This window comes from Salmo salar, chromosome ssa04 (genome assembly GCF_905237065.1).
Source record: "Salmo salar chromosome ssa04, Ssal_v3.1, whole genome shotgun sequence".
In the NCBI taxonomy this organism is placed as follows: Eukaryota; Metazoa; Chordata; class Actinopteri; order Salmoniformes; family Salmonidae; genus Salmo; species Salmo salar.
Genome location: NC_059445.1, coordinates 64,431,748 through 64,453,171, shown reverse-complemented (window position 1 = coordinate 64,453,171; position 21,424 = coordinate 64,431,748). Strand labels below are relative to the sequence as shown.

The 21,424-nt window shown below is 45.8% G+C and overlaps 1 long non-coding RNA gene across 1 annotated transcript in view; it reads right to left on the bottom strand.

Annotated features, from left to right (window-relative positions):
- Positions 1–9,164: 9,164 nt before the first annotated feature.
- Positions 9,165–21,424, bottom strand: part of LOC106603675 (uncharacterized) — a 34,396-nt gene continuing 22,136 nt past the window's right edge. The window contains exon 3 of the long non-coding RNA XR_001328469.2: positions 9,165–9,609. This is a non-coding gene — a long non-coding RNA (uncharacterized lncRNA). The remainder of the gene's footprint in view (positions 9,610–21,424) is intronic.

Genomic DNA, 21,424 nt, shown 5'->3' with positions numbered 1-21,424 from the left:
TTTTCCAAGCAAGGACAGGCGTCATAAAAACCAGAAATACAGCTAAAATTAAGCACTAACCTTTGATGATCTTCATCAGAATGCACTCCTAGGAATCCCAGGTCCACAATAAATGTTGTTTTGTTCGATAAAGTCCATCATTTATGTCCTCTTTGTTAGCGCATTCAGTAAGCTACTCCAAATGTAGGAAGCGCGCCGAAAATTTCACGACGAAAAGTCAAAAGTTCTATTTACGTTCGTAGAAACATGTCAAACGAGGCCTTTTTAACATAAAAGTTCAATAATATTCCAACCGGACGATTCAAATGTCTTCAAAAATGTAATGGAACACAGCTACCTCTCACGTGAATGCGCGCAATTGAGGCCATGTCCTTTCCTGTGTCGTCAACTTCCAACTTCGTTTGTTCGCTCTCTGTTCACCATAGAAGCCTCAAACAACTTCCTAAAGACTGTTGACATCTAGTGGAAGCCTTAGGAAGTGCACAATGAACCCTAAGTCACTGTATAGGTCCAGTCTTGAAAAACTACAAACCACTTCCTGGTTGGATTTTTTCTCAGGTTTTTGCCTGCCATATGAGTTCTGTTATACTCACAGACATCATTCAAACAGGTTTAGAAACTTCAGAGTGTTTTCTATCCAAATCTACTAATAATATGCATATCCTACGTTCTGAGCCCGAGTAGTTAATGAAGCTCCCAATGAACAGTTCTTGTGCTGACGTTGCTTCCAGAGGCAGTTTGGAGTGTTGCAACCGAGGACAGATGATTTTTATGAGCTACGCGCTGTGTGCTTGTGTGGCCTACCACTTCGCGGCTGAGCCGTTGTTGCCCCCGAGATGTTTCTACTTCACAATAATAGCATTTGCAGTTGACCGGGGCAGCTCTAGCAGGCAGAAATATGACGAACTGACTTATTGGAAAGGTGGCATCCTATGACAGTGCCACGTTGAAAGACATTGAGCTCTTCAGTAATGCCATTCTACTGCCAATGTTTGTCTATGGAGATTGCATGGAGGTGTGATCAATTGTATACACCTGTCAGCAACAGGTGTGGCTGAAATAGCCGAATCCACTAAGTTGAAGGGGTGTCCACATACTTTTGTATATATAGTGTATATACACTGCTCAAAAAATAAAGGGAACACTAAAATAACACATCCTAGATCTGAATGAATGAAATAATGTTATTAAATACTTTTTTGTTTACATAGTTGAATGTGCTGACAACAAAATCACACAAAAATAATCAATGGAAATCCAATTTATCAACCCATGGAGGTCTGGATTTGGAGTCACACTTAAAATAAAAGTGGAAAACCACACTACAGGCTGATCCAACTTTGATGTAATGTCCTTAAAACAAGTCAAAATGAGGCTCAGTAGTGTGTGTGGCCTCCACGTGCCTGTATGACCTCCCTGCAACGCCTGGGCATGCTCCTGATGAGGTGGCGGATGGTCTCCTGAGGGATCTCCTCCCAGACCTGGACTAAAGCATCCGCCAACTCCTGGACAGTCTGTGGTGCAACGTGGCGTTGGTGGATGGAGCGAGACATGATGTCCCAGATGTGCTCAATTGGATTCAGGTCTGGGGAACGGGCGGGCCAGTCCATAGCATCAATGCCTTCCTCTTGCAGGAACTGCTGACACACTCCAGCCACATGAGGTCTAGCATTGTCTTGCATTAGGAGGAACCCAGGGCCAACCACACCAGCATATGGTCTCACAAGGGGTCTGAGGATCTCATCTCGGTACCTAATGGCAGTCTGGTTACCTCTGGCGATCACATGGATGGCTGTGCGGCCCCCCAAAGAAATGCCACCCCACACCATGACTGACCCACCGCCAAACCGGTCATGCTGGAGGATGTTGCAGGCAGCAGAACGTTCTCCACGGCGTCTCCAGACTCTGTCACATCTGTCACGTGCTCAGTGTGAACCTGCTTTCATCTGTGAAGAGCACAGGGCGCCAGTGGCGAATTTGCCAATCTTGGTGTTCTCTGGCAAATGCCAAACGTCCTGCACGGTGTTGGGCTGTAAGCACAACCCCCACCTGTGGACGTCGGGCCCTCATACCACCCTCATGGAGTCTGTTTCTGACCGTTTGAGCAGACACATGCATATTTGTGGCCTGCTGGAGGTCATTTTGCAGGGCTCTGGCAGTGCTCCTCCTTGCACAAAGGCGGAGGTAGCGGTCCTGCTGCTGGGTTGTTGCCCTCCTACGGCCTCCTCCACATCTCCTGATGTACTGGCCTGTCTCCTGGTAGCACCTCCATGCTCTGGACACTACGCTGACAGACACAGCAAACCTTCTTGCCACAGCTCGCATTGATGTGCCATCCTGGATGAGCTGCACTACCTGAGCCACTTGTGTGGGTTGTAGCCAAGAAGCATAGGAACTGAGAAGTGGTCTGTGGTCCCCACCTGCAGAACCACTCCTTTATTGGGGGTGTCTTGCTAATTGCCTATAATTTCCACCTGTGTCTATTCCATTTGCACAACAGCATGTGAAATATATTGTCAATCAGTGTTGCTTCCTAAGTGGACAGTTTGATTTCACAGAAGTGTGATTGACTTGGAGTTACATTGTGTTGTTTAAGTGTTCCCTTTATTTTTTGAGCAGTATATATGTATACTCACACACTGTTACGGGAATTTTCGAATCCCAATGATAATAATTAACAATCAATAAGCCTTGACTAATCCCCAAGGTTTGTAAGACACTGGGTTAATAATAATTAGACAAGGAATCAGCTTTCTGCAAAAGGTCTGTACAGTTTATTCAGAGAATGTTCTGAAGAACATTACACATAGAAGTTCATTTTATGCTCCCTCCCCGCTTACGCACATACCTCCACACAAACAGTAGATATCCTACGCACACCCATACACACGCACAGTAGGTGAATAGTATCCGTCCCCGGACTTCCCACCACTGTTAATCACTATCCTGCACTGCCTGTTCCTTTCCCCAAGATTAGGGGGACCTTGAAGGTTACTCCCTGTGGCTTCCAAGCCTCTTCAGGTCAGGTCACACACTCACATGTCTACAGTTCCCTTAGGCCCACTAATCACACACACATTTCTCTCCCTTCCGGGTCTCTACTAGACCTTATGGGACTTCCGTTCAGTACTTTAATTATTCATTACCCGTGCTACATAACTACTAATTGGTTACGTGACAGGGTCGGATTCTTTATTCATTTACCTTTATTATATAATTATCTTATCACACACACACACACAAACACCGAGAGAGAGAACATGACTCCATACTCCTAAGCGTATGCGAGCAGTCATGGAGTACCCACACTGAGGGAATACGACAACCCTCTATTCCAGTAATCTAGCTTGGCCCACACTCTGTTGTCACGAACAGACAGCTCTCTACTCCCTTGTCATTGTGACTTAACACAACATGATGCAGTGACGCTCGGGAAGCCTCCAGCCCACATATAAGAAACCTGGGTCAATATACTATTCCCCCATTTCACAAGAACCAAGCATTTGCACAGAATTGCCACTTTCCCAAACACATGGTTAAGTTTAGTCCTGTACTAAGAACAGCTGGTTTTATAGTACAGGACTAGGCTTAATCTCTGTCCGGGAAATCCTCTCTTTGTCTTACTAGTTCACTAGCCTAGTCCTATCTGTAGCTAGTTTCTGTGCTTTAGCCAACTCTGGACACTATTGTGGCTACAGCACATACAGTTCTAGGACTAGGCTTAATCTCTGTCCGGGAAATCCTCTCTTTGTCTTACTAGTTCACTAGCCTAGTCCTATCTGTAGCTAGTTTCTGTGCTTTAGCCAACTCCGGTCACTATTGTGGCTACAGCACATACAGTTCTAGGACCAGGTCTCATGTTCAGCAGTGTGGTGTCATATAAGCTCTGCCTTGAATGGTCGTCGGGACACAATCCATGTTCTGTCAGGTTGAGGGAGAATGATGAGACAGGTAGTGAATCCCAAACCACCCCTTCGCCCCTAACAACTCGCTCGGAAGGCCCTCCGTTGTCAAGTGTTGCTGATGAAACTCAGAGGGTGACTTCCAGAGAGTGGCGAGGGTATCAATAACCCATTAACTTTGGGACACACCCCTAACTTGAATGATGCAATTCATGTTCCACTTTTAAATAATACAATCAGCATGAAATTCAAATGAACAAATCCCCCCTGTCGTTTTACAAGATATAAACCTCAGGAATAGTCAAACATTAATTCCTCTCCATTCTTTAGTGTGAAACTCAAAAATAACACAATGCCTTATGGGATTCCATTTCGCTCTGAAGCCGCCAGCATTGTTGGCTCGGTCAAAGTGGTTATCGGAGGGTCTAATTAGCCCCTACACCCTCCATAATTTTCACTACCTCAGCTTTGAGACACTTGTGCATAAGTGCGAGTGAACACGCAAATGGTGGGTCGAGGGGAAAGGGGGTTAATTGGGATTCAGCCAAGGTTGTTGCTTTTATGTCTGGACTGATGAAAATAGATTTTTGTTATGTCTAGACTGAGTGTCTGCTATTCTATCAGTGTGTCTGCATCTCAAATGGCACCCTATTGCCTATATTGTGCAGTACTTTTTACCAGGGCTCATAGGACTCTGCTCCAATGTAGTGTATTATACAGGAGATAATGTCATTTGGGATGCAGACACACTGTTTTCACAAACAGACAGTAGTGTCTCATTGTGAGGAGGGATATGAGGCCTTTTGAGACAGAACGCATGATTTTATAATCACCAAGTACACAGACACCAAGATGGACACACTTTAGATCCATACATTTGGATTTATGGGTATTCATGCATCAATTCAAATTGAGTGGGACATGCATACTGAGTGGACATAGTGTCTTCGGAAAGTATTCAGACCCCTGGACTTTTTCCACCTCATTCTAAAGTGGATTAAATAAATAAAACATTATCAGCAATCTACACACAATACCCCATAATGACAAAGTGAAAACAAGTTTTTAGAAATGTTTGCAAATTTATAAAAAATTCAAAACATACCTTATTTACATAAGTATTCAGACCCTTGCAATGAGACTCGAAATTGAGCTCAGGTGCATCCTGTTTCCATTGATCATCCTTGAGATGTTTCTACAACTTGATTGGAGTCCACATGTGGTAAATTCAATTGATTGGATATGATTTGGAAAGGCACACACCTGTCTATATAAGGTCCCACAGTTGACAGTGCATGTCAGAGCAAAAACCAAGCCAGGAGGTCGAAGGAATTGTCCGGAGATGCGAGACAGGATTGTGTCGAGGCACAGATCTGGGGAAGGGTGCCAAACAATTTCTGCAACACTGAAGGTCACCAAAAACACAGTGGCCTTCATCATTCTTAAATGGAAGAAGTTTGGAACCACCAAGACTCTTCCTAGAGCTGGCCGCCCAGCCAAACTGAGCAATCGGTTTGAACCTGATGGTCACTCTGACAGAGCTCTAGAGTTCGTCTGTGGAGATGGGAGAATCTTCCAGAAGGACAACCATCTCTGCAGCACTCCACCAATTAGGCCTTTATGGTAGAGTGGCCAGACAGAAGCCACTCATTCAGTAAAAGGCCATGCCAGCCCGCTTGGAGTTTGCCAAAAGGCACCTAAACACTCTAAGACCATGAGAAACAAGATTCTCTGATCTGATGAAAGATTGAACTCTATGGCCTGAAAGCCAAGAGTCACGTCTGGAAGAAACCTGGCACCATCCCTACGGTGAAGCATGGTGGTGGCAGCATCATGCTGTGGGGATGTTTTTCAGCTGCAGGGACTGGGAGACTAGTCAGTATCAAGGCAAAGATGAACAGAGCAAAGTACAGAGAGATCCTTGATGAAAACCTACTCCAGGACCTCAGACTGTGTTGAAGGTTCACCTTCTAACAGGACAACGACCCTAAGCACAGAGCCAAGAGAACGCAGAAGTGACTTCGGGACTAGTCTCTGAATGTCCTTGAGTGGCCCAGCCAGAACCCGGACTTCAACCCTATCGAACATCTCTGGAGAGACCTGAAAATAGCTGTGCAGCAACACTCTCCATCCAGAGCTTGAGAGGGCCTGCAGAGAAGAATAGGAGACTTGTCCTGAAGCCACCCCTGTGTTGTCTTGGCTGTGTGCTTAGGGTTGTTATCCTGTTGGAAGGTGAACCTTCACCCCAGTCTGAGGTCCTGAGCGCTCTGGAGCAGGTTTTCATCAAGGATCTCTCTGTGTTTTGCTCCGTTCATCTTTACCTCAATCCTGGCTAATCTCCCAGTCCCTGCCACTGAAAAACATCTCCACAGCATGATGCTGCCACCACCATGTTTCACTGTAAGGATGGTGAAGCATGGATTTTAATATAAACATCCACTTGAGCTTGACCTTTCTGACCCCCAGAAATGCACGGTCCAGAGCTTATTTTTCAGTCCCCTCTGGGGAACAGATGTCGACGACATGACTGTAAACATTTGGAGAAGGCTGGCCACAGCAGTTGGCCATTCACCCTGCCCTTGTGAAAATCACTTGTGATCCGGAAAGGATTACTCTACAGTTTGGAGCCTGCCGGTGGTGCACTGGTACCTTTTGCATAGTGGAAGAATTACTTAGAAAAGAGTCCAATCCTTTTGAATGCTGTGCCCTTGAATGGTTGTGTCTTATGGTGTGTTGAGTGATATCAGCCGTGTTCTGAGTGACAGCTTGTGGATTGAGAAGTGCTGTGGTTCCAATTCACAGCTTTTGTCCTTTTATTGACACTATTGATAGTGTGCATTGACAAATCAATCAATTGATTGTGTATGATTGCACCATGGACTGAAAGTAGTTTCTGTCTTGTTGTATAAGCCGCATAAGGAGCCATTGCAATGTATACTAAACATTAGGAACTGGCCTGGCACCTACTACCATAGCCCATTCAAAGGCACTTACATCTTTTGTCTTGGCCATTCACCCTCTGAATGGCACACATACACAATCCATGTCTCAATTTTAAAATCCTTCTTTAACCTGTCTCCTCCCCTTCATATACACTGATTGAAGGGGATTTAACAAGTGACATCAATAAGGGATCATAGCTTCACCTGGATTCACATGGTCAATCTATGTCATGGAAAGAGCAGGTGTCCTTGATATTGGGACTAGAGCAATTCCTTGGCCTTCACCTTAGCTCAGGATGGTTTGGGGTTTAAAATGTGCAAATGATTATAAGATCCAGGATATTATTGACCCCGGTCTTTGGTAGCACTTCATATAGAACTCTATGCTGGCATGCATGAATCCCTGCAATATTATCAGCTATCATAATCAACTAATGCTAGTTAATTACAACAGTCATAATATGAGGTCAGTTTGTGAGTTAGGCCAACTGCTGAATCTGGCCATGTGAGTGTTAGTAGTCGTCCTATTGACCTATGTTGACACAGTTATGATATGACATCTGTTTTCTCTGCAAGCTTATGACAGCGTAAAGAGGGCAGTCTTGACTAAGGGTTCAAATCTAGTGTGAAGTGAACAGTCTTTTTGGAGAGCGGGAAGGGACACTTTTGGATATGGTAGAGGATAGAGAGGAGTTACCTTTTGGCATGGTGCTTGGATGTCTGGAGGAGAGATAAGGCCAATATTTGGTAGATGTGTTTGTTGCTATTTCACTCTTTTCTTTCCTTCTAAATTATTTTCATTGTTTTATTCTCTCCTCTCTCTGTCTGTCTCTCCTCTGTCCGAAATAACACAGCCTGAGACGCATCGGTCAGCAAAGAAACAGTCAAGACTAGAAGCTAACCCGGTACGTCAAACTCAGCATGTCAAACGCTGACAGACAAATAACATCTACAAATGCAGCTGTGCACCCTGCACAGTGCTCCAAGACCAATCTGGCTCACTCCAGCTTTTTAAACCACTGTCACAGAGCCCCGTAGGCATACAGATACAGTCATGTAGCATTGCTGAAAAAACAGCACTCTCAATGTTCCCAAATGACAAAGCCATGTACTGTATTAAATTCCAAAATGCAGTGGCTTGGATTATCAATTGTTGATATGTGTACTAAACCAGGCCATGTGGATGTCCCAATCAATTCAAATTTGAATCGGTTGAACTGTACTGGTGAACTGTGTTGCACTTATCCAATGTGGATTCATCAGGAGTGTTGTAGAACTCAAAGTACTGAATTCCCAATGTATCCCAACAGAGAGTGTATTAATCCAAAAACGTCATGGGTGGGTGGGTGACACACACAAACACACACACTCAAAACCCCTACACTTCTCGATATAGGCAGAGGGGGTAGGAGTGTGAGACTGGCCCACTCTCTATTTGACCTAGTTAACTCACCCTCACTCCCTCTTTCACCCCCCAACCCCCCCTAAAAAAATCCAGAGTGCCACACAGTGTGTTCCATGCCAGTCTACCCTGGGTACAGAGAAAAGGGGGGGTGGGGGTAAAGCTGTGCCAGGCGAATGTGGAGCAAAGCCAGCCATCAGATATGCAATTACTTGTTCAGCTCCGGACATAATGAAAAGGAATTACTTGGGCTTGGCTTGATTGTTTGAAAAGTTAGTAAAAGTTGCCCTTTCTGTTTTCAGACAGAGCAAGAGTTGCCTGTTGTAAAGCCACAAGGCATGAAGGGACAGCAACTGACACGCTGAGATTTTCGGATTTATGACATTTTTTGCAATTAATCAAGTTTACGCGGCAGAAAACAATCTACCCAAATGTATAACCTAAAAATAAGTCAGCGAAATGTTCTTACACATCAGTATACAACCAGACCATGGCGTCATTGCAACCAGTTTTTCCACTTCTGAAGCAAACACATTTTGTTCATCGCTAAAACACTGCATTGATCATTCTTGGAATCCATGTGTTTATTGTGAGCTCCCTGCTATGAGGAGTGGCTAGTGGAAGTTTCTTTATCATACGGCTGGAAGCAAGCATTCCAGAAAAATATAAATGTTCTTCCTCCCAGTAGAATGTCTGCTGCATTTTGGCAATATGCTGCTAAAATGGTGCCAACACAGCACACTCAAATTCCACAACTCCTGTCTTCTCACAACAGTTTCCCCAGTAGGGGAGAGCGGGGTAAGTTGAGCCAAAGAGTTAGTTGAGCAACCTCGTTTCTAAGAAACCATAAACAAAATGAATCATGTTGTCACGGCTCACTAGAATGATGGGGTGAAGTCAGGTGCAGGAGACCACAGATACGGAGTAGGGTGTTTATTTTCCTAATTCCAACAAATCCAAAATAGGGAAATGAACAAGGAAAAATGAACCAGACAAAAATAACAATGTCCACCTCAACAGGGTTGGAAAACAGTCCAGCAACAAAATAAGCATCTTCATCAAAAAGACAGTAGACAACAAAAATACCCCACATAAACCCCGCGACAAGAAAACAACGAACAATCCCGCACAAAAACCTAAACCCAGACAGCAAGACTAAATACCCCACTAATTACCTAACTCAAAACAGGTGTAACACAAAACCAGACAAAACCAAACGAAAAGGAAAAGAGGTTCGGTGGCAGCTACTAGGTCGGCGATGACGACCGCCGAGCGCCGCCCGAACAGGGAGAGGAGCCACCTTCGGTAGACTTCGTGACACATGTGAACAACTATTTAGAAAGAGGTCATCAGTTCATGGAGTCTGTGAAAGAAGAAACCACATGGAAAAAATGTTAAGCAAGTTAGGTCCAAAAAACAGATTTTCACAAAGTCAAATTAATTGATGGTGTTATAGGTTTCGTGATGCTTGAATCTAAACCAAAGTAGATAGTTTGAAGATTTTTTTTATATATTACTTGGGGTCTCTATAGGCTATAATATGAGGTCCTAAAACTAGCATTAATGTGCATCCTAGTTGTGTGGGCTAATAGTTTGTCTTGGGCCACCATACCCCATATGAATTATGTATACATTTTGTCTGTTTTATGCATAATGTGCATAGTATTTTTGCAATGTGTCATGTATATGACCTCAAGATAGTGGATTTTTACTGTTACAGAACATGCATCATCATGCCCCATGTATACAAACGTAAAACAAGCATGGGTCTAGCCCCCATTTGAGGTTCTTGAATGAGCAGCGAAGGAAGTTAGAGAAGGAAAGAAGTCCATTGGAGCAGCAGCAAGGGATGTAAAAATGTTTACTGAATGACACTGGAGGTACATTGACAAAAAATAAAATGTACCTGTGCGAAAGAAAGGCCATGACAGTGAAGCAGAGGCACACAGTCTTGTCGGATGATATGGAGTCTGAGCTTGCTAAACATATCAAGAATCTAGCGGACCAGTTTCATGGGCTTAGTGGCCAAAATGCAGAGAACGTGCCTATGAATTGGTACATTTAAATAATATTCCTGTCCCAGACAACTGGTCAAGAAATGGAAGGGTAAGTGATATTGAACAGAGAGTTTGAAAGCCTACCTTCAAAGGCAGTGCCTCTTTGCTTGACATCATGGGAAAATCAAAAGAAATCAGCCAAGACCTCAGAATTTTTTTTGTGGACTTCCACAAGTCTGGTTCATCCTTGGGAGCAATTTCCAAATGCCTGAAGGTACCACGTTCATCTGTACAAACAATAGTACGCAAGTATAAACACCATAGGACCACGCAGCAGTCATACCGCTCAGGAAGGAGATGCTATCTGTCTCCTAGAAATGAAGGTACTTTGGTATGAAAAGTGCAAATCAATCCCAGAACAACAGCAAAGGACCTTGTGAAGATGCTGGAGGAAACAGGTACAAATGTTTCTATATCCACAGTAAAATGAGTCCTATATCGACATAACCTGAAAGGCTGCTCAACAAGGAAGAAGCCAATGCTCCAAAACCGCCATAAAAAAGCCAAACTACGGTTTGCAACTGCACATGGGGACAAAGATCGTACTTTTTGGAGAAATGTCCTCTGGTCTGATGAAACAAAAATAGAACTGTTTGGCCATAATGACCATCATATTGTTTGGAGGAAAAAGGTGGAGGCTTGCAAGCGAAGAACACCATCCCAACCGTGAAGCACGGGGGTGGCAGCATCATGTTGTGGGGGTGCTTTGCTGCAGGAGGGACTGGTGCACTTCACAAAATAGATGGCATCATGAGGGAGGAAAATCATGTGGATATATTGAAGCAACATCTCAAGACATCAGTCAGGAAGTTAAAGCTTGGTCGCAAATGGGTCTTGCAAATGGACAATGACCCCAAGCATACTTCCAAAGTTGTGGCAAAATGGCTTAAGGACAACAAAGTCAAGGTATTGGAGTGGCCATCACAATGCCCTGACCTCAATCCCATAGAAAATATGTGGGCAGAACTGAAAAAGTGTGTGCGAGCAAGGACACCTACAAACCTGACTCAGTTACACCAGCTCTGTCAAGAGGAATGGGCCAAAATTCACCCAACTCATTGTGGGAAGCTTGTGGAAGGCTACTCGAAATGTTTGACCCAAGTTAAACAATTTAAAGGCAATGCTACCAAATACTAATTGAGTGTATGTAAACTTCTGACCCACTGGGAATGTGATGAAAGAAATAAAATCTGAAATAAATCATTCTCTCTACTATTATTCTGACATTTCACATTCTTAAAATAAAATGGTGATCCTAACTGACCTAAGGCACGGAATTTTTACTAGGATTAAATGTCAGGAATTGTGAAAAACTGAGTTTAAATGTATTTGGCTAAGGTGTATGTAAACCTCCGACTTCAACTGTATATCTGAATGTAGGCATATATTTAAGATATATACAATATATCACATAATTCAACTTTGACCTACCAGCACCATCACTCACTGTCACAGGACATTTTCACCCACTTACCCCAAGGCAGCTCAACTTACCCTGTCCCCATAACCAAACCAAAGTGTTTAACAAATGTACATTAGAGTACACACAGTGGACATTTACAAAAGACTGGTCAACAGTATTCCAAACTCGCCCTATTGACTATTTAAAGGTAGACTCAGTGATATGATGTAGATGCAGAAAGAAAACAGCATGGTAGGTCAATTTACAAGCATTTCACTACACCCACAATAGCATCTGCTAAACACATGTATGTAACCAATTTTATTTGATTTTATTTCTGGAACAATTAAGTGTTGAAGTGGGAGCGCACAACTTCTCAGCTTATAGTCCACTAGCTACCATGCTGTAACAGCGTGATACAAACCCATGCACATGCGCAGATAGTGTGTGACTGTGTGAGAGCGAAGTCTTGCATCTCGCTCATCTCAATATCTGCAAGTCAACCTTTAAGGTGTTTTGGTTGTTTTTGGTTCTCTGCAAAGGCTGTTCAGAGTACAAAAGGTGGCATCTGTAGTGTAATGACTCATTCAATAAGAGAAACCTCCAAAAATGACTTTTATAATGCTCCAACGTAATATTATTTTAGCCTGAAGTTCCAGTCATCTTACTCTCTAATACTCAGCGTGTACACAAGGGTACCAGCCAAACTCGAAAAATGCCAGAACGAGAATTATATTACCTTTCTTGATCATAGATCAAGGCCATCGACCACATGGGCTGGGTTAGATTAATTTGTAATTTATTTCTCTGAACGGTGCTAGGATGTTTGAGGAGTAACTAAAACTAGAATGTTAACAGACCAACAGACATAGAAAAAGAGAACAAACAGGGCTGGGAGTAAAAGACTGAAGACCGTGACTGTGTAGTCTATGAACAAATTCCATTGTGTCAGAGCCCAAACTGCAGGAATTCTGGGAACACCAACTAGCTCAATAAGAGGAGCACAGAGCCTTCACTGCTCCATTCCTGTTGTAACAGATTCCCTTGCAACCATGGGGGCACTGGGCTTAGCTTCAGCCAGCCAGCCGGCAAGCTGTTTATCGGCCCTCCCTTTATGTCTTACAATAACCAATAACCACAGAGCCTGGGCCCAACTAATTTGCATTTGTTGAGTCAACTTCAGTTGAGTGCGGATAAGTGAGAGTCGCGCAAGCGACTCTTTCGCTGTCCTTTCGAAATACGCAAATCCTTTAATGGTGCGGAAAAACACAGACCTTCTATCTATTGTCTTCTGCAGGTACACGAAGAGAGAAAAGTTTCTCATATCTCTTCCTCCATCACTTCTAAATTTTCCGTGGGGGGCTTCGCAGATCTGTATTTTTTATGCATGTACTGTACATATTAAATCCTCTATTCATTATATTGTCATGGTAACATGAAGGTATCAAATTTGTTCTTCAGGTTTATATTTGGAGCTCTCATTTTACTGACATGGGACTTAAGAGAAATGACAAAGCAGTATGAGCATTTTTAAGCTCGAACAAACAATACCTGGAAATCCCATTATGTATAGTAATTTCTTTAAAGAGACAAACCTTTGTATAAGTTGACCTGCAAAATGCATCCCCTCTCAAATAGGCATTATACATCTCTCTTTCTTATGGGCCTTCCTTGTGTGTGACACTCCGGAATGGCGTTGAGGGTAGCAATTTGGATCGTCTGACCAACCTTTTCCCAAAACCCAGGAGAGCAGAGGGTCCAGCTGGCAAAATGGCCCACCATGGTGAGAGCACAAAGACTGAACAGCAGCCCGCCTTCACACACACACAGACAGACTCACACACACAATATCCAGGTCATGTGGCACGATGACACATGTCTATGACAGACACTGGGATTCATTTCCACTGAGCCTCCCTATGTTGAGAGCAAACACAAGGCATGGCCCGATTTAACATCCGCTGAACCTTACATTTCTGAGCTTGTACAAAACCTGGCCCGTGGTATTGGTCTGTACATACAGTACCAGTCAAAAGTTAGGACACACCTACTCATTCCAGGGTTTTTCTTAATTTTTACTATTATTTTACATTTTAGAGAGAATGCCAAGAGTGTGCAAAGCTGTCATCAAGGCAAAGGGTGGCTACTTTGAAGAATCTGAAATATAAAATATATTTTGATTTGTTTAACACTTTTTGGTTACTACATGATTCCATGTGTTATTTCATAGTTTAGATGTCTTTCCTATTAATCTACAATGTAGAATGTTAAATAAAGAAAAACCGTAGGTGTGTAGGTGTGTCCAAACTTTTGACTGGTATTATATTTGTTGTCTCCCATGTTCTGTCTCTTACATTTTCACACAAGGCAAAGCAGTGAGGCTGTAGCAACAGTCCTATTGAGGACAATGGCTCAGCTTACAGCAAAGCACTTTGTAAAGAACACAAACTCCAAAGTATGAGTGCTGATCTAGAGTCTGTTGATATGGGGTTTGGGCATATGGGGATGCATTAAGGCAGGCAATAAGGACTGTAATATTACTGCTCTTACTTACAGGGTTGTTAGGGGAGCAAGCTTTTAGAGTGCCACTCGGAAAGGAAAAGGAAATGCTTTTGGCAAATATTGTCCCACCAACTGCATGTAGATAAAGTACAGAGACTTATTGTCACAGTATACACAGAAAATGGTGCCCCTCCTCGGCCGGGCGGTGCTCGGCGGTCGTCGTCGCCGGTCTACTAGCTGCCACCGATCTATGTTCTGTGTTCGTTGTGTTTTGTCTGTTTAAGTCCGCACCTGTTTCCGTTTCTGTAATTAGTAGGGGGGGTATTTAGTTTGTTCCTTGTGGTTTGTGTTTTGTGCGGGATTGTTTATTCGTCAGCGGGCAGGTCTGTGAACGTTTTGTGTTTTTTGCAAATTTTTCCCCAGCGGATTCTCGCTAGAGGAATGTTATATTTGCCGGGCTGCGCCCCGTGCGTATCTTTGTTTTCTCGGGGTTAACTGTGTTCCCGTGTGGTCTCTGGGCACACCCTATGCCCTTTTGTTACGCCGAGTGGTTTTTTTCGGTGAAATAAATATACCGTTCTACGGCACAACTGGACTACGTCTCCTGCGTTTGACTCTGCCTTTTCCTCCTGCCTTACGGAATCGTGACAGAATCCCGCACCAAACAAAATATGGAGTCAGCAGGAGCGGAAGCACCGTCAGTGGCCGAACAGGTGTCACAGCACTCCAACCTCCTCCACCACCTGGGCTCGGCGATGGACCAAGTGCTGGCCAGATTGGAGAACTGGGAGAGAGGGGCTACAAACCCCACCTGAAGCGGGTGCGAGCGGCATCCGGATTACGCCACCGAGGGAGTTTGACGGGACAGCTACGGGATGTAAGGGGTTTTTACTACAGATTGAACTCTACCTGGCGACCGTTCGCCCCTCTCCCTCTGACGAAGAAAAGGTGAGCGCCCTCGTCTCTTGTCTTACGGGTAGAGCCCTGGAATGGGCCAACGCGGTTTGGGATGGCCCAGACTCGGCTCGGGGTGACTACCCGGAGTTCACCCGCCGCTTCCGGGCGGTATTCGATCATCCCCTGGAGGGCATGGCGGCGGGTGAGCGATTGTTTCACTTAAGACAGGGGACGAGGAGCGCTCAGGACTTCGCCCTGGAGTTCAGGACTCTCGCCGCGGGGTCGGGGTGGAATGAGCGGGCCCTGATGGATTCTTATCGCTGCAGTCTCCGAGAGGATGTCCGCAGGGACCACGCCATCACACTGGACCAGCTGGTGGATTTATCCATCAGACTGGACAACCTGCTGGCTGCCCGGGGACGTTCCAGTCGGGGCCTGTTTGTTCCACCTCCCAGCCCTCCTGCTCCACAGCCCATGGAGATAGGATGGCAGGCAGAGCACTTCATCGACCCCCCAGGTGAGTCAGCACCAGCCACACCCAGAGCCCCCTGTCGACCATCTGTACATTTCAGTTTGTTTTCCTGATTTTTTCCCCTCACTTCCAGTATAAGGCACTAGTCGATTCAGGTGCAGCTGGGAGTTTTATGGACCGTGGGGTCGCTAAAAGGTTAGGGATTCCCCTGGTTCAGCTGGACCACCCCTTCCCTGTGCACGCCTTAGACAGTCGACCACTAGGGTCCGGCCAAGTGGGGGAGGCTACTGTACCACTGGTTATGGCGACATGGGGGGGTTATGTGGAACGTATCAGCCTCTTCCTCATTGACTCCCCGGCGTTTCCAGTGGTACTGGGTATCCCCTGGCTAGCCACTCACAACCCTCAGATTTCGTGGGGACAGAGGGCTCTTAAGGGGTGGTCGAGGGAGTACTCAGGTAGATGTATAGGAGTTTCCATCGGTGCAACCACGTTGGAGAGTCCAGACCAAGTCTCTACTGTGCACATTCCCTCTGAATATGCCGATTTGGCTATCGCCTTCAGTAAGACGAAGGCGACCCAATTACCACCCCATCGACAGGGGGCTTGTGCGATAAACCTCCAGGCTGACGCGGTCCTTCTTAAAAGCCACGTGTATCCTCTGTCTCAGGAGGAGACAGTGGCTATGGAAACATATGTCGCTGAGTCCTTGAGACAGGGATACATCTGGCCATCTAAATCCCCTGTCTCCTTGAGCTTCTTTTTTTGTGAAGAAGAAGGAGGGAGGTCTGCACCCGTGCATTGACTATAGAGGTCTAAATTCGATCACAGTGGGGTTCAGTTACCCGCTACCTCTCATTGCTACGGCGGTGGAGTCATTTCACGGGGCGTGCTTCTTCACCAAACTAGATCTCAGGAGCGCGTATAACCTGGTGCGTATCCGAGGGGGAGATGAGTGGAAAACCGCATTTAGTACCACATCTGGCCATTATGAGTACCTCGTCATGCCGTATGGGTTGAAAAATGCTCCCGCTGTCTTCCAATCCTTTGTGGACGAGGTTCTCAGAGACATGCTCGGACAGGGTGTGGTGGTGTACATCGATGACATTCTGATCTACTCCGCCACACGCGCCGCGCATTTGGCTCTGGTGCGCAAAGTGCTTGGGCGGCTGCTGGAGCATAACCTATACGTGAAGGCTGAGAAATGTGAGTTCTCCAAACGAGCCGTCTCTTTCCTGGGATATCGCATTTCCACCACAGGGGTGGTGATGGAATGTGATCGCGTTACGGCCGTGCGTAATTGGCCGACCCCTACCACGGTGAAGGAGGTGCAGCGGTTCTTGGGGTTCGCCAATTATTACCGGAGGTTTATCCGGGGTTTTGGTCAGGTGGCAGCTCCCATTACCTCACTGATGAAGGGGGGTCCGGTGCGACTGCGTTGGTCGGCAGAGGCGGACAGAGCCTTCCGTCGTCTGAAGGTTCTGTTTACCAACGCTCCGGTGCTGGCGCATCCGGATCCCTCTTTGCCATTCATAGTAGAGGTGGACGCGTCCGAGGCTGGGGTCGGAGCAGTGCTGTCGCAGCGATTGGACGCTCCTCCGAAGCTCCGCCCCTGTGCATTATTTTCTAAGAAGCTGAGTCCAGCGGAGCGCAACTATGACGTGGGGGACAGGGAGTTGTTGGCCGTGGTCAAACCTTTGACAGTGTGGAGACATTGCCTTGAGGGGGCACGTCACCCTTTTCTCATCTGGACCGACCACCGTAACCTGGAGTACATCCGAGCAGCGAGGAGACTTAATCCTCGTCAGGCCAGGTGGGCCATGTTCTTTACGAGGTTCCAATTCACCCTTTCCTACATTCCAGGGTCTCGGAACCGGAATGTCGACGCACTGTCGCGTCTCTACGACTCCGAGGAGCGGACCATCGATCCGACTCCCATACTCCCGGCGTCCTGTCTAGTGGCACCGGTGGTATGGGAGGTGGATGCGGACATCGAGCGGGCGGTTCAGGCGGAACCCACTCCTCCTCAATGTCCCGCGGGTCTGAAGTTCGTTCCGCTTGGTGTTCGCGATCGCCTGATCCGATGGGCTCACACTCTACCCTCCTCGGGTCATCCTGGAGTGGAACGGACAGTGCGAGGCCTGAAAGGAAAGTACTGGTGGCCCACCTTGGCTGAGGATGTAAGACACTATGTCTCTTCCTGTTCGGTGTGCGCCCAGTGCAAGGCTCCTAGGCACCTGCCTCGGGGGAAATTACAGCCCCTCCCCGTTCCACAACGACCTTGGTCTCACCTCTCGGTGGATTTCCTTACGGATCTCCCGCCATCTCAGGGGAACACTACCATCCTGGTTGTTGTAGATCGGTTCTCGAAGTCCTGCCGTCTGCTCCCATTACCCGGTCTTCCTACGGCCCTACAGACCGCGGAGGCCCTATTCACCCATGTCTTCCGGCACTACGGGGTGCCCGAGGACATCGTATCTGATCGGGGTCCCCAGTTTACTTCCAGGGTGTGGAGGTTGTTTATGGAGAGGCTGGGGGTCTCGGTCAGCCTGACCTCGGGTTTTCACCCCGAGAGTAATGGGCAGGTTGAGCGCATTAACCAGGATGTGGGCAGGTTCCTGCGGTCGTATTGCCAGGACCGGCCAGCGGAGTGGGCGAGGTTCGTGCCATGGGCCGAGATGGCACAGAACTCTCAGCGCCACTCCTCTACTAACCTGTCACCTTTCCAGGTAGTGTTAGGTTATCAGCCGGTCCTGGTGCCCTGGCAGCAGAGCCAGACGGAGGCTCCTGCGGTGGAGGAATGGGTACAGCGCTCTCAAGAGACCTGGAGGGCTGTCCAGGAATGCCTGAGGCGAGCGATAGGTCGACAGAAAGAGAGTGCTGACCGCCACCGCAGTGAGGCTCCCGTTTATAATCCGGGGGACAGAGTCTGGCTCTCGACCCGGGAACCTGCCCCTCCGCCTGCCCTGCCGGAAGCTGGGTCCGCGATTTGTGGGGCCGTTCAAAGTCCTGAGGAGAATAAACGAGGTGTGTTATAGGTTCTATAGGTTTAACACTTTTTGGTTACTACATGATTCCATGTGTTATTTCATAGTTTAGATGTCTTTCCTATTAATCTACAATGTAGAATGTTAAATAAAGAAAAACCGTAGGTGTGTAGGTGTGTCCAAACTTTTGACTGGTATTATATTTGTTGTCTCCCATGTTCTGTCTCTTACATTTTCACACAAGGCAAAGCAGTGAGGCTGTAGCAACAGTCCTATTGAGGACAATGGCTCAGCTTACAGCAAAGCACTTTGTAAAGAACACAAACTCCAAAGTATGAGTGCTGATCTAGAGTCTGTTGATGTGGCTCATATATTTTGGGGTCATTTTGGATTTCTATTTTCAACCCGCTCGGCTATGGCTGTAGGGACTTGGATGTGAAGTGCTCCTACTGTTTTTTAGGACTTATTTGTCTGGCCCTTGGGATGTGGGGATGTGAGTCGTGTTGTCTTGATGAATCGTGACAATGCTTCAGGCTCTGTGTCTAGGGTTCTTATAAACCATAATGTACTAGGGGTTTGGGCATATGGGGATGCATTAAGGCAGGCAATAAGGACTGTAATATTACTGCTCTTACTTACAGGGTTGTTAGGGGAGCAAGCTTTTAGAGTGCCACTCGGAAAGGAAAAGGAAATGCTTTTGGCAAATATTGTCCCACCAACTGCATGTAGATAAAGTACAGAGACTTATTGTCACAGTATCCACAGAAAATGGTGCCCCTCCTCGGCCGGGCGGTGCTCGGCGGTCGTCGTCGCCGGTCTACTAGCTGCCACCGATCTATGTTCTGTGTTCGTTGTGTTTTGTCTGTTTAAGTCCGCACCTGTTTCCGTTTCTGTAATTAGTAGGGGGGGTATTTAGTTTGTTCCTTGTGGTTTGTGTTTTGTGCGGGATTGTTTATTCGTCAGCGGGCAGGTCTGTGAACGTTTTGTGTTTTTTGCACATTTTTCCCCAGCGGATTCTCGCTAGAGGAATGTTATATTTGCCGGGCTGCGCCCCGTGCGTATCTTTGTTTTCTCGGGGTTAACTGTGTTCCCGTGTGGTCTCTGGGCACACCCTATGCCCTTTTGTTACGCCGAGTGTTTTTTTTTCGGTGAAATAAATATACCGTTCTACGGCACAACTGGACTACGTCTCCTGCGTTTGACTCTGCCTTTTCCTCCTGCCTTACGGAATCGTGACACTTATGGCACATCCTGAAGTTTTATAATTTTCAACTATGTAAACCCACCCCCAAAATAATGTTTTTTTCCCTTGGCTATTGTGATACCCATAATGGACTTCTGGAATTGACCATCTCTCACTTTGTCAAATGCCAACCATATACTTACTGGGCATATTTGGTATGCCTATTCATATTTTCACTACCGTTCAAAAGTTTTGGGTCACTGAGAAATGTCCTTGTTTTTGAAAGAAAATCACATTTTTTTGTCCATTAAAATAACATCAAATTGATCAGAAATACAGTGTAGACATTGTTAATGTTGTAAATGACTATTGTAGCTGGAAACGGCTGATTTTTAATGGAATATCTACATAGACGTACAGAGGCGCATTATCAGCAACCATCACTCCTGTGGAAGTTCCAATGGCACGTTGTGTTAGCTAATCCAAGTTTATCATTTTAAAACTCTAACTGATCATTATAAAACCTTTTTTGCAATTATGTTAGCACAGCTGAAAACTGTTGTTCTGATTAAAGAAGCAATAAAACTGGCCTTCTTTAGACTTGTTGAGTATCTGGAGCACCAGCATTTGTGGGTTTGATTACAGGCTCAAAATGGCCAGAAACAAAGAACTGTCTTCTGAAACTCATCAGTCTATTATTTTTCTGATAAATTAAGGCTATTCCATGCGAGAAATTGCCAAGAAACTGAAGATCTCGTACAACGCTGTGTACTACAGCGCAAACTGGCTCTAAGCACAACAGAAAGAGGAGTGGGAGGCCCCGGTGCACAACTGAGCAAGAGGACAAGTACATTAGTGTCTAGTTTGAGAAACAGACGCCTCACAAGTCCTCAACTGGCAGCTTCATTAAATAGTACCCGCAAAACACCAGTCTGAACGTCAACAGTGAAGAGGCGACTCCGGGATGCTGGCCTTCTAGGCAGAGTTGCAAAGAAAAAGCTATATCTCACATTAGCCAATAAAAAGAAAAGATTAAGATGGGCAAAAGAACACAGACACTGGACAGAGGAAGATTTGAAAAAAAAGTGTTATTGTCAGACTAATCTATGTTTGAGGTGTTCGGATCACAAAGAAGAACATTCGTGAGACGCAGAAAAAATGAAAAGATGCTGGAGGATTGCTTGACGCCATCTGTCAAGCATGGTGGAGGCAATGTGATGGTCTGGGGGTGCTTTGGTGGTGGTAAAGTGGGAAATTTGTACAGGGTAAAAGGAAGGCTATCACTCCATTTTGCAACGCCATGCCATAACCTGTGGATGGCACTTAATTGGAGCCAATTTCCCCCTACAACAGGACAATGACCCAAAGCACAGCTCCAAACTATGCAAGAACTGTTTAGGGAAGAAGCAGTCAGCTTGTATTCTGTCTATAATGGAGTGGCCAGCACAGTCACCGGATCTCAACCCTATTGAGCTGTTGTGGGAGCAGCGTGACCGTATAGTACGTAAGTAGTGCCCATCAAGCCAATCCAACTTGTGGGAGATGCTTCAGGAAGCATGGGGTGAAATCTCTTCAGATTACCTCAACAAATTGACAACTAGAATGCCAAAGGTCTGCAAGGCTGTAATTGCTGCAAATGGAGGATTCTTTGACAAAAGCACAATTATTATTTTAATTA